Source organism: Camelus ferus, chromosome 4 (assembly GCF_009834535.1).
Source record: "Camelus ferus isolate YT-003-E chromosome 4, BCGSAC_Cfer_1.0, whole genome shotgun sequence".
NCBI lineage: Eukaryota > Metazoa > Chordata > Mammalia > Artiodactyla > Camelidae > Camelus > Camelus ferus.
Window position 1 is genome coordinate 35276309 of NC_045699.1, and position 23891 is coordinate 35300199.

Sequence of the window (23891 nt, forward strand, 5' to 3'; positions counted from 1 at the left end):
TCAGGAACATAACTGAGCTGGCCTGCTAGAGGGTGAGACACAGCCTCTGCTTCCAGTTGCTTCTGTTGTGTGAGCTACGGTTGTGCTGGGTCAGCTGAGAGCCAGCTGACTCCCTGACATGTGACCCAGCCTAGCCGAGACAGAAGAACCATCCACCACCCCACAGGCTCCTGAGCTCAGTAAATGCTTATAGCTTTAAGTCACTGCCTTCCGGGGTGGTTCGCCCCATATCATTTTCAGCAGATCATATCAATATCTATTGCCAACAGATACCTGATATACATGCTCTACTCCACCTGCCCTGCTCACAGCTAGAAGAGGCAGCCCTAGGTCTCTCAGGTTGACAAAGCCTTTTCCTAATTTCTTCACCCCTCACTCCATTCAGGCCAGGTCCCATCATTACCCAAGAAGCGAGGAGCAAATTCAGTGAATGACTCACAGCTAATCAGACGTGGTCTTTAGAAATTAAAGTGAGGGGCAGAGACTTTAGTTAGAGAACGACAAATATTTAATTGAAAGATCAAATAGAGTCAGACCATGGTAGGTCATCTGAAAGTCAAGTAAGCCATGTGAGAGAAGAGAGGGAAAGAAAGGGAAGAAGGAAAGTGGAGACAGAGCCAGAGAGCAAGAGAGAAGGAGATGACTGATTGATTGAGCCTGGAGAGCATGGGCAGAGAAACGCAGACAAGAGTGGTGATGTCTTCAGATTCTGGCTTCCCAAAACCACTTCCAGCTTCATTTCCAGTCAGCTTACGTCATGCTTTGTTTCCTGTCTGAATGTTTTTGAGGTTTCCTCTTAAGACACTTACAGTCAATCTTTATTTAATCCAGTTTGAGTGGGTTTGTTTTCTTGTTAGCTACATTTCTCTAGTTGAGGACCCAGCCATTAACATCTTAGAGAGAATTGGCTTCTCAGACTGGTAGTTTCATCAGAGCAGGCAAAGCTGCAGAGTGCTGGGAACTCGTGGCAGTAGGAGGGGGCGGCGGAGAAGGGAGGGGGGCTCAGGGAGGGGCTGGAAGGATAAAAATAAAAACCGTGTAACTCACAATTTTACTGAGGGCTCATCTCATTCCCTTTGATATTTGCCTAAGCAAAATAGGATTAGATAAGCTTTTCTTCCTTCCTCAAACCAAAACCAAAAACATTCAGAGAAAAAGTAAAATAAATGATTTACTCTCCCAGATTTTGTGCTATGTCCCCCTTCACTGTAACTCTGGACTGTGACGTTCTCATCACAGCTTCTCATGCTGCAAGAACACACTCTCCAGAGCTCCAAGGACAGAAATAGGTGTCCCTTCCATCCCAGGTGCGGGGAGCACGACTCCATTCTCCTTGCCTTGACCGTGGAAGGCTCCCCTGCGGGTTCATTCCACCTTAGCCCCCATGCCGTATGTTAAGGAATATGTTTGCTTTTGTTTAAAAAGGGATTGCATGGTTTTTTCAGAAACCCATACATCTGTCCTGTTGGCTATTTGAAGAGGGAAGAGTTGGGACTTTCTTCAAGAGGGACTGTCTTATAAAAAGAAACCAGCAATCTGACATCAGGGCTCTTTGGGCCGAGAAGGATCAGCCCAGTGAGCCAGGCTGTGCACATGTAACTCTGTGCGGACGCACATCAAGGACACTAGACTGTACCAGCTCCCCAGAGACGATTCCTGGCTCCCACCGATTCCCACTGGATTGCACCCCTGGAGTTATATGACTTAAGGGAAACAATCAATGTGGCCCCTAATATTCAGGAACATGTTTATAAGCAAACACAAGTTCCTGCTGACATTATTTACAAATCCCCTGGTAAGTGACAGATAACACAGGAAATTCATTTGTACGCAGAGCTCACGCTCCTGGCTCTGTCTGCTGGCACCCTTCCCTGTCCGGCCTCTCCTCCCCTTACTGCCCTCCAGCTCCCAGGCTCCTGTTCTCCCCACTCTCTCTCTTTTTACTGTAAGGCCCCTCTGCCCACTTGTCTCTGTTCACTGCTAAAACGCGAGCTTTTCACCCTTCAACTCCTGCTCCTCAAACAACAAAGAATCCAGATCACAGTCAGTTCATGCGCTACTTAAACCCCCACTGTTGTGGGTGGGCTCAGATTCCAGGGCCCATCACTTGCCGTTGTGTTGTGAATATGAGACCAAATGTATGCAGAATATAAACATCATTATCATTATAACAAAAGAGCTGGGTACCCTCATACAGTGGACTAACAACTTTTTTCTTTCCCAGAGCTACACTGGCACATGTCAGTTAAAATAAAATAAACACTTATCTTGAAAGATTTATCTGTTAAAAATTAGAAACTCAGAGGCCCATCAAGAGGAGAAGCAGAGTTGGGGTGCATAGAAAGGGACAAGATAGGAAAGGCACTTTGCTGTTAACTGTGATTTGAATATTCTAAATAAATCTCCTTGTTGTATCCCTGTTTTGGGATCTATCTATAACTGATCCATCTTATTAAATCATTCTTTTAAGTCACTAGACACAAGCTACTAATCTTTTTTTTTAATTGACATATAGTCAGTTTACAAGATGTTATTAACCTTATTGAGCTCAGTTTGAGTCCTAGATCTGACATTTGCCATCTATGTACTATTGAGTAAATAAATAGGAGTATCTGAGCCTGATAAAATAATAGCAATAATATTAATAGAATATAACTTAATAAAAATATTAATAATGATGACGATGATAATGCCAAGACTCCCTCATCATTCATTCAACACGTATTTATGGAGCCGCCATGTGCCAGTGTTCTGAGTACTTGGGATACGCCAGTGAAACATCAAGGATCTCTGCCCTTCTTTAGCCTGCACTGGGAGAGGGGTGGTGGGGGTGGGTGAGCAGAAACTAAACAAAAGCATCATAAATCAGTAAACTAAGTGGTATGTTAGAAGGTGATAACTGCTGTAGAAGAAGAGAAAAAATAAGGCAGAGCAAGGAGGATCAGGAGGGTGTGTGGATGCCTGGGAGAAGGTACCATTGGAGCAGACTCCAGTCTTGGATGAGGGAACTGGCCAAGAAGAAATCTGAGGGAAGGGCATTTGAAGCAGCAGGCACTGCTAAGGTAAAGGCCTTGGGACAGAAGTGCATCTGCTGTGTTCTGTGAACCACAAGAAAGTTCCTGTGTCGGACGTAATGCAGAGGAGAGCAGAGAAGAGGAAGGAGCTCAAAGGGGTGGAGGGAAGGAGAGCATCATGTGGGGCCTTTAGAAGGACCTCCCTGGATCCAATCACATAACGATGAGGCACTGTTATTTACTGTAATCCTTTATTGGCTTTACTAAAGAAGCTGAGTAATTCCCCTTCATCCATTTCAGCTCCTGCCTCATGCTTTCTTCATATACTCAGGAAGCCCTCTCTTCATTCCTTCTGTTTTCCCCCATAGATCCCCAACATCTTTAAATGAAAGAGGGGCCAGCCCTCTGTCCCCAGGTTGTGAGCCGAAAGTAGCTGAATGTTGGTCCTCAGCAGTCTGCAGAGGCAGCTCTCAGACCCCCTCTGTGTCCATCCACCAGAAAGAGATGGAGGGCTACAGAAAACAGGTGCCTGGGCTCACTTCAGGCTCCTCCCAATCCTACCCACGCAAACAGCTCTCCTGCCTTTGTCGGCCAAACAAGCAGCCTGCTGAGGGAAAGCTGATTTCTAATCTGATTTGACCAAAATCAACTTTTCTAGAGAGGAGAAGTCCTCAGAGTCTAAGGCTTCGGAGGGAACAAGGTTCTTATAAATGACTTCAGAGCACAATCCAGCTTTTCTCATCACTGCTAAACTCCTTAATGCAAATTGTTTGCTGTACCTGCTGTGTCAAAGCACAGTAAGTTTAGGCACAAAGACTCCCTGTTCTTTAAGTATCTTAACCTTTCCTGAGGCACAAAACCCAACCAAAAGCTGTAGCTGGCAGTTAGTCTGAAAAATTTTTACAGTTTTACTCAACAGTGTGATTATCCACCACAAAGTATATGCAGAAAAAGGGTAGATGTTAATTCTCATTTCTTTTCTTCATGATGATAGAAAGGTTGTCACTTCTTTTTAAAGTGAAATAGATGGTTTATATAAAATCTGTACTTTCCTTCTACACTTGGATAAGAACCACACACACATCAAAGATGCTAGGTTTATTCCCCCCACGAATGGTCAACTGAATTGACCATGCTGATTAGCACATTTGAACACTGGATGGCTTTACTTTGTCACTGCACGAAGTACAAACTAGTGACATGTGAAAGCTGTCCTATATCTGTTTTGAAAATACGGCCTTCCCAATTTTAATAAGCTTATGCTTAGCACAGCTCCACTTGAAACAATGCTGTGCAGTGGCATTTCCGTTGGCCAAGTTGGTCTGAATAGACCTGTGGGAAAATCTGAACACTAAACCACAAAGCAATATAAAATTGGCTATTTTCTAGGTCCTACACAGAAAGGAAACAAGTTGGCTTTTTCCACTAGATCCCTTGCCTAATTGTGAAACAAAGGCTGTTCTCTGGGCTCTGGTGGATCAGTTCGTAGGTTGCAAACTTTGGGGAGTCTGTAACTGAATGTTCTGCCTTCCTTTCTCCATGTCTTATAAAACTATTCAGTAAAGAGAAGATGGTTAACATGCAGGCTCTGTGCTGTACACTCAGTGATGATAAACATACATGCATGCACACCCACCCTGCCCCCACCAGCAGGAGAGAGGGGAGAAGAGGGAGGAGAGCTAAAAGAAAGTGACGGGATCAAATTAAGCTTGATTGCTAAGTTAGCTAACAAGACATAAAGGAATAGTCTCCTATATGCATTCAATGTATGACCAGGCTATAGTCTAACCCCAGTGTAAGATGCAATTCTCCTTAAGATGACATAAAACCAATGTCCAGTAGAATGAGTTTGATCATGGTTCCCTGAGGCCCCAATAGGACATACTGACTTGGACAGATACAGCAGATGGCCAAGTTTTTCACTACAACCTTTCAAAGAACAGTGATGATATGAGTCTGATGAAACAAGCTTCAAACTCAGGTACAACATGCATTTATAATTATATAGCAAACAGTTGTGCTTACAAACACCTTAGAGATGAGTGTGTCAGATTCTATGTCAGATGTCTTCATATACATTAGCTCCCTTGTCATAATAACATTAATAATAACTTTTTAAAAGGTTATTAAGGTTATGGAGGCTAATCATTAAGACAAAATGGTAGAAGCTTTGCAAGAAACACTCTACAATTTCCTACCCGTTCGTTTATTTTTTAATGACAAACAATTAACAAAGCACTTGCTATATCCCAGGCATGATTATGCATGCTTTATAAATTTCAGCTTATGACAAATATGAGAAAAAAAATAAGGTGGCATCTCAGCTCATACTGCCATGAAACAAAATACCATAAATTGGGTGGTTTAAATAACAGACATTTATTTCTCACAATTCTGGAGGCTAGGAAGTCCAAGATCAGACAGCCAACTGATTTGGTTTCTCAGCAAGAGCCCTGCCTGGCTTGCAGATGGCGACTGTGTCCTCATAAGGCAGAGTGGGGAAGCAAGTTCTCTGCTCTCTCTTCTAAGGGCACTAAACCCATCAAGAGGGTCCCACCCTCATGATTTCATCTAAATCTAATTAACTTCCAAAGGCCCCATCACAGTCACATTGGGCATTAGAGATTCAACACATGAATTTTTTTTGGGTGAGGGATACAAATTAGTCCATAACAGGTAGGTCATATTACATTCATTTTACAGAGGAGTAAACTGAGGCACAAATAGGCAAGTAACTTGCCCAATGACACACAGCAAGTAATAGGCCTCAGAGCCTAGATTCAAACCTAAGATTCTGTCTTCTTAATACTACATTGTATTATTTCTCATGGTGAGAGAGTTGAGAGTTATGTTTGAGTCATGACGGTTTGAATGCCCAGACATCTGTATTTAGACTATCCTTGTGTTTCATTCTCTTGTCTTGGTCAGTGGCTCTCAAATGGTGATGCCCATAAGTAATGCTCTTTCCATATTATAAAGACTATTGACAGTAACTGGCCCTAAGTTATTTATAGCCAATATGCTTACTTTAGAACCACATTTATGTGGCTAATACATTCAATGTAAATGGAAAATGTAATGAATGAAATGTAAAAGCACAGTTTGCATTTTGTTTATTGTCTGATGGTGCCTTTGGAAACGAGTAAACTGATATTCTTTAGGAAAGGGCATGAACAAGTTCCAGGCCAGGAAGTATCATTTAGAGTGTGTTAGACAAGGCACTTCATCCCACAGGCTTAAAGACTTGATTTAAGCCCTCTATGGGTCTCATTTATCCCAGTTAACTGTGTAAACAGTCTATTTTTAACCCATGGAAATAGAGATCTCTCCACTTTACCAGAATGTGTAGATGGACCCAAGAAGAAGCAGTTTGCCTAGGCATAGCTCTTTGCACCCACCATGACTGATAGCTTCATTTAACATAGCAGTGTTGGGTTTGCAGTATGATCTCTGTTGAGAAGAGGCTGAGGACCAACACAAAAGAATGTATAATCAATGAACAAAACCAAATCTTGTTTTGCTATATGTTATAAAGAATAGTCTATTATTTCATGTTACTAGGTGGGTAAAGGAACTGGTTACACTGATGGTTGCCATGGAAACACACTGCTCCAACTGGTCCCACATTACAATAGTAACCAGTGATGTCACGTCTGGGAATATCAAGCAAAGGACTTGGCTTTACTAACTGGTAGAAGTCTGTGTGTCAGCATCTGAGACCAGTAGAGATGTTCATAGTCATGTTTATGTGATTCAAAATGAGAGAGAATTGTCATTGTTATGACAAGTATACAAGGCCAAGTGGGCAGAGTGATGCCAGTAATACATTCATTGCTGTGCTCGTTTCACTTAATGTTCACATGAATTGGTTAATTAATCCTTTTATACTTATGCCTTGTTTAGGCCTGTCTCCAGTGTAACTTACATGTTCATAGACCTGACTGAGAATATTGATCCACAAACAATGGTTCATGGGACCTAATCTGCTCTATTTTGAGATTTAAAGAGATAAAGTTAAGGGTGTTTCCACCTTTTTGTAGATTTGATAACCTGAATTACTTAATACTCAAGATCAAAATTACTTTAGATTCTGGGACTCTTTCTTTGTGTAGTCTTCTTGCCAGGTAAACTATAGCTAGCCTAACTTAAGATACTGTACACAGGTAAAAGTAAGAAAACTGCATTTTAAAATATTCTTTGAGTTTTTTTGCTAATTTGGATTTACTTGGTGGTTAAAAATCAGTAAAGTTTTAGGTCATACTATTAAATGAAACTTTAAAAAGTTAATTTGCTGGAGAGCAACATTTGGCTAGTTTTCTCTTCTCTGCTTAAGAGAATCCAAGTATAAATTAAGTAGACTGAATATTGGGCGATTATGACATGACCACTAATTATTTGACAGAGTAGATCCAAGCACCAAATGTCCATTAAATGGCCAACCAATTATTTAAGAGTAGGGAGAAGCTAGCCAATTACAAATAAAATACTTGATTCCAAATATCTTCAGCACAGTAACACTTAAAATACCTTCTGTCGTCTACCTTTCAGTCTTTCACATTCTCTTTCTCTCCTTTTGCTCCATTATCTTTTATTCTCTTTTATTTCCTTACTTATTTTTTGAAAAGATTATGAAGTCAATTTTCTATTCCACCAGAATAACAATGTCATTCACTTTGAGCTGGTCAGAAAATATAACTTCCTGTGTGTCCTTCCAAATGCAAAGCCCTTAGTGTCTGTTTTGAGATTTGACAGGAGAAGCCTCTCTTCTCCAGATTATTGAACTGCAGTGAAAGCTTGTCTCAGTCCAAATTCTGCCACACCATACCTCCAAATACACGAGTGGCAGAGAGAACTCTGGAGTCAGCCAGCCAGGGTTCAAATCCCAGCTCTGCTCATTTACTAGCTGTGTAACTTTTGGCGGTTCACTTAACCTCTTTCAGACTCTGTTTCCTAGGCTATAAATTGGGTGATGATCATACCTACCTCAAGAGTGTGGATGCAAAGATAAAGGAGTTGTTGCTATATGGAAAGCTTCAGACAATGTCAGGTACACAGTGTGCATTCAATAAATGCTGGCCGTGTCTGTAAGAGGCCCTCTGGCTTGGAGGCTCCCAGCTCAGAGTCCTGAGCCAGCTGTCAGGATTCAAAGTCCAGCTCTGCCTCTCAAAATAGCCATGGACCTTAGGCAAGTTACTTATTAGGTCAAACCATATGAACTTTCTGAGATCATTTTTGACCTACAAAAATGGCAACCTAATACGTACGTAATATTCTCCATGCCTCAGTTTCCTCACCCATTAAAATAGAGACAATAATCCTACCTCACAGGATTGTTATGGGGAGTAGATGAGTGAGCATTCAAAAAACACGTGGGACAATGCCTATTATACAGAATGCTATTTAAATATTTGCTATTATTATTTTTATTACCCTCACATCTCATTACTGCTTGACACAAACTTTTCCCAAGAATAGTCTGCCTTATAATCCCTCTTTTTGCCACTGTCAGTCAGTCTTTCTATCTTGCCTGCAATGCCCCTTTCCTCTTTCAAAGCTTGGTCTGAACTCATCTGATTGACCCACCCACTCCATTTCCTCCATTTCTATGATGTCTCTTGGTGTTTGTTTCCTGACTAAGGACAAGATATTTTGTTAGCTGACAGTGGTTCCCATGTTGTCTTGTCTTCTTCATGCACTGATCCTGGAGTGTGAGGGTCCAGGGAGAACATGACATTTCTCATGCTTTAATTGTGTCTTTTCATGTGATGATTATTTTATATCTTTAGAGAAATTAACTTATGTTTAAATGTGGGACCTCTAATGTCTTCCTATTTTTTTTAAAAGAGATTAAATAAAAAATTATTCAAGTTTCTTTTTTAGAAAAGTTGCAAAGATAGTACACAGAATTTACTTTAATTCAGTCTTCCTTAATGCTGAAGTCCTATAAAACTATTGCACATTTGCTGAAGTGAAGACATTTACATTGCTTCATTACTATTAACTAAACTCCAGACTTGATTAAATATTTCATCAGTTTTCCACTAATGTCCTTTTCCTCTTTGAGGATCCCATCTAGGATGCTTCACTGCATCTGGTCATCATGTCTCCTTAGTCTCCTCTGGTTTGTGACAGTTTCTCAGCCTTCCTTGTTTTTCACGATCTTGGCAGTTTTGAGGAGTACTGGTCAGGCATTTTGTAGAATATTACTTAATTTGAGTCTGTCTAATTTTTTCCCCTCACAAATAGACCGGGGTTATGGAATTTGGGGAAGAAAACCACAAAGGTCAAATGTCTGTCTCATCATTGAGGGTAAATGATACCCACATGAATTCTCACTGATGACGTCAAACTTGATACTTCCCTGGGTTAACAAAATACACTTTTAACATAGAATTTTCTACATGTTAAAGTTACCAAGAGACTATCCAAAGATAGTAAATAGCTAATTCCTAGAATCACAGCATTTTGGAGCACTGGACATGCCTGTTCAGTTGTTCTCAATCTTAGCAGGCCCAACAGCATTCATAATAAATATTTTCTGCTGTGTCCTTTACTGTTCTGAAATAAAATTTCTAGACGGTACAATTTACCCATATGCATAATCACAGAAAAATCAATATAATGTCCTAATTTTAAAATAAAGGGGAAATAAAAGGAAAGTGATTTATAGTAAAATAATAAATATTTCTATATGTGAATGCTCAGGTCTGACTATTCCACAAGCTACGGTGAAGGGGTCAGATGCTTACACCTATGTGAAGAACTCCACTGATGAGACAGACACAAACACAGACTGATAGAAGACCCAAGTATAGTGGGCAGCACTGTCACTGGCAAGTTGATTTACTAAAAGGGTGAACAACCCCTGGGAAAGATCCAAAGCAAACAAAATACCACTGCTATCAATTTTCATGGTGGTTTCATTCCTGGAAAAATTTACTTCGTATTAAAACCATGCAAAAATATTGTATCTTTATAAAATGGAGCTAGACTCCGGTAATCATAACCAGGTTTTTCACCTACATGAATGCCTGCTGGCACACTGGCAAGCTGAGTGGGACAGAGAACAGTGCTTGATTGTGGGGGTGTTCTGTGCATTGCAGGACACAGGCTCTCCCTGAATCCCACCTACTAGATGCCAGTGATGCCCCTCAATCAGGGAGGGCAAACAAAAACACTCAACTTTCAAGATAAGATTTCCCAAATGTGGAGGCCACGTTGCCCCAGTCACAACCACCACTGGTCAAGTTTAAGTCCAATCTCTTCAATCCACAGCTAGGAGCTGGGTTCAGGTCCACATAGCCAGCACAAGAGGGCAAAACTGAGCCTGGAATTCATGTTTACCAGGTCCTAATCTGTATGATCTAGTACTTGTTGAGCCCTCAACAGTACCCATGGTAACCGCTGGTTTGATGTTGATTGATCACATCATGCAGTTCACATCACATACACACACATATCACTCCCTCCACGACTACCACCATCATTATTACACCTCAATTCCTGCATCAAACCCAACATAGATTTCCCACTAAATGTAGGAGCAAATTCGTATCGTTACATTAGCCTAGGAGGCCCTGTACCACTTGACCCTCATTTGCCCTTCAGCTTTTTTCAAACTCTTTTTTCCCTTGCATGCTGGTCTTCTCTCAGGACTAACTGGCAAGAGTTACCTCCTTCCTACCTCAGGGCCTTGACACAGACTACTCCCCCTCCCTGGGTTCATCTCTTGCTCGTTGCCCCTGGCAAACTCCTACTTATTCTGCATAGCTTATCTCAAAAAGTCACTTCCTCAGAAAACCTTTCCCTGAGTCTCCTTGTTCCATGTTCTCATTGCACTTCTATTTCTTGAACACACACTTATCAGAGCTTATGATTAAGTATTTTTGTGATTCTGTGTTTGACATCTGATGCCCCCACTAGGTTGTTAGCTCCCAGGAGGCAAGAGCTCACAGGTTTTACTCATTACTGTGCTCTCAGCACCCACAGGAGTGTCTGAAACAGAGTAGGTTCTAATATTTGCTGAATCCATGAATAGATGAAAAGTTGCATTAGCTGCTTGGAATGACTTTCAGGTTGGCTAGAAGGCAGATACAGTAAGGCAAGCAAGATCATGGCTTTTCATGATGGTCAGTAGCAATAGAACTTTGGTTCTATTTTGCTGTAGAGAGAGGCATGCTATTTGAAACAGCTTGTTTTGGCTTAACTGTTTCAATATGCTTGGTTTTAAAAGAATACAGCGGAATAGAGGTTGGAAGGCACCTTGCTGTTTGGATGACTCAAGGCTCCTGTACATATTTGGAGCTGGCTTCCCTGCTGGAAGGGACAGGAGGCTCAAGCAATAGCTTTGCAAACTTCGGCTTTAAGGGCCTCAACCCTACAAGCATCCCCACTTCATCCTTCCTGTTTACTACCAATAACATCTAATCCCTGAATAGTCCTTGGTACGGTGCCTTTTAATGTGCAAATTTTGTTTCATTCTTTCCCAAACTTTCAGTCCTTCGGGTATCACTTTCATTAATTTGGCACATCTGCACATCACCAGGGCTATTACTTATTAATGTTTTTCTCTGAACACATCATACCATGACATTGATGCAGATTTTTGCTTCTTCATAAACACAAATATGCATGAACTCCTGTATTTCTTGGGCTTATTATATTCATTGGGGAAGGACTACTCTTTCTCTTAAGAGTTCCTGTGGGGGAGAGCACACCAAGGCAGACCTCCTACTGTCCTTAATTTGTTAAGAATACCTAAGCACAGAGAGGTTAACTAACTTGCTCAAGGTCACAGTTATCAGAGGTGACAGAGATGGGATTCCGAATTTCTGGTTCCTGGTTCTGTCCAGGGCTGTCCCTGCCACACTAACTCAAACTGTGCTTAACTGAGTTCTACATGTACACCAGGCCCTCTGTAAATCTGAACTGCGGTGAGACTAATGATCACTCCTCAAAGCAAAGTCTTCTGTAAGATCTGTTTTTCCCTGAGTATGTTATATCCAGTGCATGTTGCTGGTATCTTGGGACTAATACATTTTAGCTGTCTCTTCTCAATTTGTAATTTTCTGACCCATCAGCTCTCACTTACAAATGCTACATTCTTGTTTCCATTGGTGGGATGTTCACGGCTTTGATGGTGGATGCTATTCTGACATACTCAGAGAGACAGGTAAGTCTCCTCTTTGTAGGTACACTGTGTTTTTCATGTGGGTGTCTAATTCACCCATCATGGGTATTTCTGAGAGTATCCAAATTATCACCATCCCAGTGCCATAGGAACCTGTCAGTGAGGCCACAGGATGGCTCCAAAAGTAGAGGTAGCTCCCTTCCTGATTCTGGAGGACCCTGCCTTCTGGAAGATTCCCTACCCTCCTGACTATCAGCATACAGTGGTGTGCTGTTTCCTGAATGATTAGAGTTGCTGATCTGTTCTTAAATCCAGTCCCTAACTTAGAACTAAGTCACACATTTGAATCCAGGAATTCCACCACGACATGTTACACCAACTTGAGCTGCTTTATTTTATTTGTTTTTAATAGAGGTGCTGGGAATTGAACTCAGGACCTCAAGAATGCTAAGCATGCGCTCTACCACTGAGCTATCCCCAGCCCCAACTTGAGTTGCATTAGATCTTAAACTTCAGTCACACTGGCATTCTTTCTGATCCTAGTTAAAACACATCTAAAGCCTTCCTACCACATGGCTTTTGTCCTCGCTGTTCCCTCTGGAATGTTCTTTCCCCAGTTCTTGCCACACCTGTTTTCATTATTCATATTTTCAATACAATCTCTCTCCAAGGTCTTTCCCTGATCCCCTAATGTAAAACTGTATCCCCACTCCTCACCCCAATGACTCCCTAGCCTACTATTTGGATTTTTTCTCTCAATGGAATCTATTACTACCCCAAACTCTCTCTTTTATTTATTTACGAATTGTCTATCTCCCTCCTGCCCCGAGCAGGCTGTATCTCCCAATTATGGAAAAGATGAGGCCTCTCTCATGTACCAGTTTCTCTCTGGTGCCAAGCAGGGCACTTGACAAGTAGTCACTAAGCAACGAAATGCATGACTGTGGTCCAGTCACTGCAGTGAAGTGTAAGGTAGAAAGGAGGTCTGTGGAATCAGATGGAAGCAGCCTTCTGTTATAATGGCGAAATAAGAGCACCAACTTCAGGGCTAGATAGGCCTGGGTTCCAATTCTGCCTCTGCCACCCTGGCTGTGTGGGGTAAAGAAGTTATTTAATCTCTGCTCTTTATGTCCACTGACAGTACATCAGTATTAAGCGGGGTGCAGTATAACCTGTGTCTGGTCTGGGGCCAGCCACTGTAATAGTATCTCAGCAAATGTTAATTGACTTCCCTTCACCTAGAAACATCAGAAGAAACCCATGAAACTCATGACACAGCCTCTGTAGCACACCTGACAGTTAATAAAGAACTCAGGAATCCTTATATTTAGTACAATCTGCTTAAGTGCAACTGCCGTACATTTTTCAAAAAGCAGTGACATTTTCAACACTTGGTTATTTTATGTAGACTTCTGAAAGGGCATATCATCTTGAATTCACTGAAAAGAATCTAGTCTTTTAGTGCACGACCTGCTTGATGGCAGTGTCCCCCACCCTGTACATTCAATTACTGGCTATATAATAGAGCCGCATGCGCCATAGACGGTGCCTCTGGTAGGTTGAACACAATGTTCCTCAGGTGGCACCAGCAACTTTGAAGTACTTGTCAGCAACTGGCTTTCCTGGAACAGTTCTGTAACCATTCAGTTCACAGGAGCATTTTGCTTCTAAAGCCCTTGTTCAGAATATTAAAAAGGGCACGCCACAGACTCCATTCCTTTGCTTCAAGGACTGTGATTTTTGTAAAGCTGGATCCTGTGGTCTACTCAGGAGAGTCCCCTGGCTCTAGCAAATGTTTCAAAATGGTTTTGAATTTGGCCCAGTGGTATTAAGTTGGTCAGTAACTAGGACTATGGAGTCTGATCACGGGGAGTGTGGTTCTCCTTCCTGATTCATCCCAGATGACGAGCTGGACTGACTGACCTGGACAATTCCACGGGACCTCTAAGGTCGCTCAAGCCACTTTCTCTGGCAACACAGGATGATGCTTTCCTATTTAAAAAAAATCACTGTCATCTCTCAGATACAAACTTGGGAAGGGAAGTGTTGAAGTTTGCTAGACTTCACCTGGATTAGCCAAATCTTTGATGAATTCTGAAAGGTAAGTTAAGGCTTCTGGGTTCTCCTCATTTTTTTATTGCAATGGTAGCTAGATTTATTCTATTCAAAACTGGTGCCTGAGAGCAGGAGATGGGACCTATTGGTGTTTGCCAAAAGTGGCTGACCATTCTGACACGATAATTGCATGATGTCCTAACTTGGTCTTTGGTCAGAAGGTCAGATGAGTGAGCAGAGCAGAGAAAGATGTGAAATTCTGTCAGGGATGGCGGATAGGGGCCTGGAACACCTTGTTCCTGGCTTCAGACTGTGAGGATTTAGGATCTTTTCAGATCTGTCCCTTAGGACTTTGCAGATGTTGATGGCAACTACCTTGTGCCATTTTTCTTTGAGAAGCAACATAAGATGTTGAATTTTGGATTCTAATAGACCAGGTTTTCTCAGCCTCAGCACTACTCACATTTTGGGCTGGACAATTCTTTGCTTGGGGGGTTGTCCTGTGCATAGGACGTGTGGTAGCATCCCTGGCCTCTACCACTAGATGCCAGTGGCATCTTTCAAGCTGTAACAAACAAAAATACTTCTAAGCAGTGCCAAATGTCCCCTGGGGGTGGAGGGTGGCACAAAACTGCCCCTGGTTGAGAACCAGTGAGACAGACCTAACTGTGGGAGATTCAAGAAAACTCATCTTTGAGGGTATTCCAGCTCTTGCTGGCTGTCCTGGGGGGTTTTAGACCTTTGAGTTTCCTGGAAATAGATTTTTTTTGAAATATATTTTTAATGGTCCTGAAGATAAACAAAGGATGACCTTAAGGGAAAGGTGAGAGAGGGGTGTACCTGAATGCCCTTAACTGCTCTCCTCTGTTCCTTCCTCTCTTTGGCACCTGCTAGTCTCCTAGCAGGGAGGGGTGAGGTGTAGAGGAGGGGAAACCTGGCTGAACTGGAGAAGCTGGGGTTGGGAACTCTAGCACTTGCAGGCCGAACTGGGGGACACTGAGGTTTTTAGAACTTCAAGTAATCCTGATATCTATATTCAGGCATCAGCAATTTACTGCAGACAGCATAGAAGATGGTTTTTGGAGGCAAGCTGGGCATCTGCCAGGGCCCTTGGCAGAACTGCAATGTAGGCATAGCTGTTTTGCCACCACCTCTCTGAACTTCCCCACACGCGTCTCACTTCCCCTGCCTTCCGGGCACGCAGTTGCCTCATGATGCCCTCTGGCTGCTCAAAGTCTGCCTCACCCACTGCAGCCATCTGCTTCGATACCTGCCCCCATTTCTTTTTCCTTCCCTGAATGCTGATCTCAGCTATTTTGGGGGAAGGGGTTAAGATTAAAGATTCAAATATTTCACACTAAGGGGAGAAGAGTCAGTAGGTTCAACCTATGCAGGGAATGTTGTGACTCTTGGAAGCCTGCTACTTCTCTTTTAGAAGACATTTTGGAACAGAGGACGTATCTATGACTTACCTAGTTTCCCTGAAATGAGCACCATGGTTGTATGTTTTCCAGCTACAATATCCCCACCTGGCAATTACCACCTGCGAATTTCATAAACTAGAGCCTTAACTTAGAAAGGGGTTCCACACAAGGTGAGCTGTTCATTTCCCATAAGAAAAGATCTTAATTCCTCAGTCTGGCATACAAAGCCTTTACTATCTACCTTTCTAATCTCGTTTTCATTCATTCACACGAATATGATGGACAAGACGGACACAGACCTGGCCTTCACCTTCCTAAAATGCATGTATAGTCCAGTGGGGGATACACATAGGAAACACAGTATGATACCATGTGTTAACCCAGGGGAGGTAAAGGGGGTTCAGGAACACTTTACAGGGGGGACTCACCCCAAATTGGCCGGTCCAGGGAGGAAGTCTCACATCTCTGCTGTCTCCACAAGCTGACACCTGGCACTGCTTGTCACCTCTCTCTAGCTTTGTGCATGATGGTCCCTCTGTCTAGAATGCCCTCTTGTGATCTGTATGGGAAACTCTTAATATCCTTTATGATCCATCTTAACTTTTACCTCCAGGAGAATTTCTCACCACCTATCCCTGAATAAAAGTGTGTTCTTTCCTTTGAATTAAGTCCTTACACATCCCCTCTATGGAAATACATATCATATGGATTTGCAATGATATGTTTACTTGTCAATCATTTCCATTAAACTTTTTTTCAAAGCCAAGGAAGTTAACATATGTCTTTTTAATCCCCAGCTCCTAGCAAAGTGCCTGGCAGACTGAATAGATGGACCCATTCAAACCAGAATCTGGAAAATGTGACAGCAGAATATCTACTTTTTTTCTTGTTGTATTACATTGTGAGACATATCATATATACAGAAGAGCCCATAAAACATTTATGTCCAGTGTAAAATGAAAACCTGTGTAAATATAACCCAGGTGGAGAAATAGCCCCCTCTATTTTTAACTCATCAGTGGAAGCCATCTTCTTAAGCTGAGTATATCACTGCGACGAGGACTCAAAATTCTACCTCTGACCTGAAATTACTGGGATCTTCTGCTGAGCATGCTCTCATCTTGAACCTCAGGCCTGATATTAGAGATACCAAATATCTGGCTGAATGCCAAGCAATTCAATCAAACATCACCTGCCAGACATGGTTTGAAATTTGGCAGCAGGAAACTGTTTGCTCCACCGGATAGTCTCTTGTAAAAGATCTCGAGCACCTAACTCCCCCATCCCTATTGAGGCTGCAGGCTTATTTGGACTCTGTCATATCTGAGAAAAAAATGAATAACGTGAATCTTGCTGGAATTGTCTATTAACAGTTAACCTGGGTGGAGATGAGTCTATTTTTTTGGTTGCTGTTAATACAGATCAGTTAAAATCTTGCCATGTTATCAGAAGGGATGTACTCTGCTCTGCTTTGAGTGGAAATCAGCCATCTGCCTCATTGCATTTGGTCAGAACACTGTGCCTGTGGAAAGGCCAGCACTTACAGGATGCATGGCAATCACCTCCTGTGTGGCACAGGGTGGAGCCAGCAGGGCTCTCTGCTTGGGTCTCCTCCAGTCCCAGTGCTGGGCTCACCCAACTCTCTCTTCCTTCCTCAGCTGCCTTCAACAACATGGGTCTACCTTCCCTCCCTCCCTCCTCTCCCTCTCTTCCTTATAGCTGTCCAACATTTAATCTCTAGAGGTACATAGTCTAGAATGATGACTTGTTCAATAAATATTTCTTGAACCTGGTTGTAATTCTCTTCTTGAATACAGATTCAGCTAAATTACAGGAAATTATCAACTCTGGGATCCTACTGGAGTTCACTTTTCTCTGTGTGTGTGAAGAATGAATCCATGATCATCACTACATTCAACTTAATCCAATTTTTAAATTCCTCTATAACAAACTGAACATTTTTCACCCTCTGTATTGAAATCTTTCAAATTCCTTTACATGTAGTCATTGAAATCTTTTTTTTTTTGAACGTGTAAAGCAGGTAACAACCCTACTCTCTTTTCATTCCTTACTTCAAAAGACTTATTTCACACACCAACTATTTTCTGAGTACCTACTATGTGCCAGACACAGTTTGAGATGCTGAAGTTACAGCAGGGAACAAGGCACATGTGTTCCCTGCCCTCACAGAGCTGGCATTCTAAAGGAATTTATTTTCCAGAAATGAGTTGTCCAATAGGGTAACCATTAGCAACATGCAGCTATTTAAATTAAAACTTAATTAAAATTAATGAAATTAAAAATTCACATTCTCATTGACACTGGCCATATCGCAAAGGCTCACTAGTCACATGTGACCAGAAGCTATGGTATTGGACAGTACAGATCTAGATCAGTTCCATCATCACAGAGAATTTATTGGACAGGGCTATTCTATAAGAATTTGGCAGACCTACCACCATTCTGAGAGTTCAAGAAATCCCTGTAGCAATACTGTGAGATGATTTATTATGACACAGATCATGATTCTTTCATAGAGTTTACATCTATCATGCCTGGTGCCAATAAGTTTATTTTTATTTGGGGCACCCTGTTTTTACTTACAAGATGGTTAAATCAGTGTGGCAGGATAGCATTTTGAAATACTCATTTTTCCTGCTTGTCTTTCCAGCAGGTATTGCTCTATCAGGGAAGGAGGAGTTGCAAGGCAGAACCCAGGAACAGCCTTTGAGTTTCTGGCTGCTTGTGTGGCCCAAATGTACAAGCTCTCAGGACTTCCAAGGCATTTGTAGAAGGGGCAATAGAAAGCAGAATTTGGGGAACAGATGAAAGTGTGTTGGCAGGAACAAGACTGGAGGGGAGAGGAGAGAAATCTGTGTCTGTGCACACGCAGTGAGGGTGTTTAAGAGTGAACGCCAGCTTCCATGTGCTCTGTAGGCTCAGACTGCATGGTTTTCCTGGCAGTTCTTTTAGGGGTAGCAGGGCCCCAGAGGGAGAAAGTGTCTGGGATTTGACACTGTGGGGAGACCCTCCATTAGTCAACTAGACTTGTAGGATCACATTGATGGGGATAATGGACATATTAGCAGCAAAATGTGCAGACAGATGACTCAAAACTATAGCCTGCTCCCATCCCTAACATTAATCCACCTCAGGGAACGTAAAGAGGGGTGAGCCTGAGGTCGTGATTTCCCCCCAGCACTGGCAGGGGTGGGGTGTTTAAAATAGATATAAGTGGAATTAAAATAAAAAATAAAGTTGATTTTCTGGTAGGATTTGCATTTGTGGTCTGGGAGCCATACCCACTTCTCAGGCACTGAAGCAATCTGTCCCCAGTACAGTCTGGGAAACTTGAGCAATGACTACTCTGTCTGTCTGTGAGACCTAGAGATTGTGAGCCTCATCTGGCCTTCTATGCTACTACTAGGGCTCTGGTCTCCAGCTGCCTCGAAACTCTGGAAAAGTTATTTCCACAATTCTTTTCTTACCTATTATCCTCTATTTGTGCAATGACAACTCCTCTGGTGAACTATGCTGCCTTATGCTACTGTCCTCACATGATGTTGGGCTTTCTGCCCACTTAATTTTCCCATAATTTCTCCCTTTCTGCCCTTTCCCCAGAGCCTTCTAGAATACCCTCAACACTGAACACAAACTTCTCTGCTTTCTTACACTTGTAAGCACAATGTCCCATTTTCTTGCTTTAGCTAAAACCCATTTTGCAGGAAGACACCTCCTTCCTATAACCTTCTAGGGTAGAAACTGTCATTCTTGTTCATCCACCACTGTGGTTCCCGTAAGTAACATCTACATTCTTCTTGATACTCCGCATCTTTTCAACCACTGCTTTTCACTCTTGTGCAAAAAGTCCTTTCTCCTTTGAGTTTCAGGTCACCCTGATCAAAGTCTTCCTGTCCGCTCCCTCTCTTGTCATTAGTATGGACACTTCAGTATCTGTACTGACAAACAGAGAAGAACCTAGCTTCATGATGCTTGACCTCAGTTCCAGCATCTCCCAGAACCCATTCTTACAGCCATCCCTGGACTTATTACCCTAAATTGTTCCACCTCATTTCTGAATGCCAATTTACCATTCTCTGACCACAAAATCTCATCATCACCACTCTCAGGATCCTTGGTTCTCAATGCACTTGGTGCTCAGGCTAGAATTCTAGGCCCTTGACTATTCTTTCCCCTCTGAGGTAGTAATCAACATTATACCTTTATTTTCTTCACCTTCCATCTTAGAATTCATATTGCATAATTTTAAGAATCCTTGCAAGCATCTTCCAAATCCCTAGTCCCCTTTCTTTCTGCCGAAATGGCATAGCAAAGCTTCAGGCTTGAATTAACCCAACTGTTTGTTTTTCCTGATCTGGGCTGCTGAGTCTCAGCTGAGAAAACCGACAACCTAACTATGCAAAGAGGTGGCCTTAAGCAATTCTTTGATATGTAGTGAGTCAGTGACTTTCCTGAGGGGTGATTACAAAACGTTACTCCTTTTTTCAAAGACTCAATTCGTTGACACCTGCCACACACATATAACACTCCTCTCCTTTTCCCCTAGTAAATGCTTTGCCTTGCTGCTCATTTACTCTTAAGTCACTGTAATTGATTTTTGCACTCCCCACTGAAATGAAAATTCTCTGGAGAAAGTCATCAGTGACTTCCTAAAGGTCTAATTAAATGGACTCTTTTAAATATTCACCTAGTTGGAGTTTCTCTTTGATACTATTGACGCCTCCATTCTCAGTGTTCTGCTCTGGCCTTCTCCTCTCTCTCTACTTGTGCTCCCTGGAGAGCTCACCCACTCCCATGGCTTTGACTGATGTTTATATTCTTGATCCCCAAATCTGTATTTCCAGTCCAGCTCTTTCTACTTAGATCCAGAATGCTATATATAAAAGAGTCTTTTTCATAATTTTTCTGGAATTCCCATGGAAACTTCAAATTCCAACTGAGTAAGTCCCCTTCCCCCCATAGTTCCTCCTACCAGGGTCTCTATCACACTAAATGACAGCACCTTTTAGACTGAGCCAGAAATCTTGGAACTTCAACTCCTCCATGTTAAAGCCTCATCCACTTCCTGCACTACCACCTTCTGCACCATCTGACATCGGTCTAGTCCTTCTGATTTACCTTCCTAGAGTCTCCTGCTGCCTATCTTCTCCATCCCAATTGCTACTGCTTTAGCTAAGGTCCTCTCACCTCCCATCTCTAACCCTTTTACGGACCGTTTACATTCTGCTTAATAGCTCCAACTACCAGATCACAGTACTACCCTGAGCACGCAGTGTGACTCCTCTAAGATCTGTCCTCCTGTGTCTCTCTTCAGACCCGTCTGTCCTGCTTCCTGCCTCCTGACTCTCACTCTCATCACCCTGCAGTCAGCCATATTAAACTACCTGCCGTGCCTGGGACTTTCCATGCTAAGTCTCAGTTTGGAATGCAATTCTCTTCCTTCACACCCCCCTGTTCCCATCTGCCTAGCAAATAGCTACTTATATTTCAGGGCCCAGCTCAGCCTTACCATTCTCCATCTTCTGTGTCCCCCTACTCTCACCCCAGGAAGAAATGACTACTTTCTTTCTGGGGCTCCATCTCCATGTATACCTATATGTAGATATAGATATATTGTCCATGTCAGTTTGCCTCTCCTGGACTGTAAAGTCCTTGAAGACAATGTCTCTGTCATGTGCATTTCTGTACCTTAATGTCCAACTCATAGTAGAAACAAAATAAATATTTGATGAATGAAGAATGAACTAATTAAAAATGGAGCCTAACCTGTGAGCAAAGGCTAAAACGAGTACGATGACAGTGGAACAAATGTTGGTCACAATAGTGTACTGAATCATCACAAAGGCTTGTAGATGGGTAGCTCTGCTATTTGTAAGACTGGTAAGTCTCAGTCTGTACCAGTGAACAAGGCGGGTGGGTATTCTCTAGAGTGTAATCTGACTTTCAGGGACAGAAAATTGGGGTGGGGCCTCACACTGACTTGCTTCCTTAGCAATCTGTGAAAACAAAGCCCAGCAAAACAATTCCCCCCTTTCCCAAAAGTTGGCACTGGCTCAAGTTTTTCTTTTCCAAAATACTTTCTTTGGTCAGGCAGCACTCCCCGCTCTATAGCTGTTAGGCATTAGTGTGCTCTGAATTCATTAGAGAAGGTCGGTCCTGAATACCAAACAGATGTAGAGCCCTGAGTTTCCAGAACGGGAGTCGAAGGATTGAAATGCACAACAGCCATCTTCTCTGTTCTTACTGTTCTAATAGCTTCACCATAGCAGGCGTGTTTTAGAGACTGGCCTTAAACTATCCTAATTTCTACACCTGAAGTGAGCAACAAATCATTTGAGACAGAAAAGTTATATAGAAAAGTGTTTCAGTTTTACACACACATGCATGCACCTCGTTTCCTGACAAAAACAACACTTTAAATCCAATCAAAATCAAAGAGACAAGATGCGTACAAAAGAACAGGACATTTTTTTTTTAAATAGCAAAACTTTAGTACTAAGTAAATGAGCAAAAATAAACCAGACAATGACAACAAAAACCACTTACTCCAGATAACCTATTAATTTCAGATGGAAGGGCTCCAGGCAACAAGAGGAAAAAAAAATGTGACCCATGCATTAAGTAGACTGGATAACTAATTTAAGGTGAGTAGAAATGGCCAAATAAGTTGTCATGCTAGAAAGTAAGTTTTGGACATCCTGCTTTCATGTCACTAAACAAACTTGTGAAAATGCTCAGAGAGACAGAAAGAAGGACTGAATTTAGATGGCGATTTAATGCATTCAAGAGCATGACTCATCTTTCCCCTGCCCTGGTACAGCCTGGGGAATCTGTATATACGGCATGCAACACAAGGATGCCCATAAATAAAGGGAAGTCTCATTCATCCAGAGACTCAAAGAAGCCAGAGACATCCCATTTTTTTCTGCCAACAAAGGCGTACTTCCAACCTTTGGTGTACCTCACACACCAAAACATAAAACCAGATTTTTCAGCTGGAGAGAATCCATCTAATTTTAGCTTTTCCCAGGCCTTGGCATGAATATGCTGGAAATTTATTCTGCTGCTCCTCTTTCCTTAGGTGGCCTTTTCCCCCCGGCTCCAGTGGGATCCTGACCAGCTCTCAGAAGCCACACAACATGGTTCACCTTAATGAGATGCCCAAAAGGATGTGAACATTCGGTAGCAATGCTTTAAGCAACCCAGAGCCCAACTACCCTCATGGTAGCCCACAGATTGGGTCTTAGAGAGCTAGTATATAAACATAAAAACCTGAGATGATTTTGGGTTATTTGAAAAAAACAAAAGGCAGAAACCCACCAGTCAGACAACAACAGCAAGTTCAATTTCCATCAGTTAATCAGAGTGTTAATCAAAATGTCTAGACAGAGCAGATCATCACTGTCCCTTCCTGAATTTCATTACCTGCTGTTTCCAAACACGTTGTTGAACTCACTTCTGACACCAAAGCAAACGTTTTAGCCTCTACAGATAATTGAGATTAAGGCTCGACTATTGTTTGCGTTAATCCAACCTGGTTTAGAGGTGAAGTACCTAAGTCACTTTGTGACTTTACATTCTTTTTTCTTTTTTCCCTCTTGCTTTTAGTGTTTAAGCACATTTGGAAAGAAACCATATAAGTCTCATTCTAGCTTTTTTGGCCTTATTGATAGTCTTGGGTTTAGGATAAACTATAAGGAAAAAGTGGAACGTATATGAAAAATATGTAGTTGGGTAACTTTGCCTCCCAGAAGTGAGGGCATTAAAGCTGTCCTCCCTTCTGAGGTGTGAGATGTTAATAACCCACCCCATGGGCCCCATTATATAGCCATGTATACGTTCATCCAAATTAAGAAAGAATATTTCTGCAAACATGAAAGGGGTTCAGCAATTTTGCAATTGAAAACAAAGAGTTAGATATGGAGCACGTGCATTACGTTAGAAATGAGCCGCTCTGAGGTGTGTGAGAATGAGCAGCACTGGGAGAGGCCCACACAGGGCACACCCACAGGATGGGGCTGGTAGACCCCGGGCAGGGCTGTGGGTCCAGGTGGATATGAGATCCAATTCAGCCTGAACACATGCTTCACAAACCAACCTGGACACGGCACAGAAAAGAGGCAAGACACCGTAGGGCAGCATAAATGATTTGTACCTTTCTCAAATAGCTTGGTACTTGGGTCTCCTGGGCAGTTCTGAGTGATTGGTTGGGGGAGAGGGGGTGTCACCCAGTTCCTCTTGGGCTCA

At 42.3% G+C, this 23891-nt stretch overlaps 1 protein-coding gene and 1 long non-coding RNA gene across 2 annotated transcripts in view; one reads left to right on the plus strand and one right to left on the minus strand.

Moving 5' to 3' along the window:
- Positions 1-23891, minus strand: part of TRPM3 (transient receptor potential cation channel subfamily M member 3) — a 466869-nt gene that overhangs the window by 30570 nt on the left and 412408 nt on the right.
- LOC116663151 lies at positions 13918-23294 on the plus strand. The gene is made up of 3 exons (XR_004319254.1): positions 13918-14245; positions 22214-22288; positions 22726-23294. It is a non-coding gene; the product is annotated as an uncharacterized LOC116663151 (long non-coding RNA).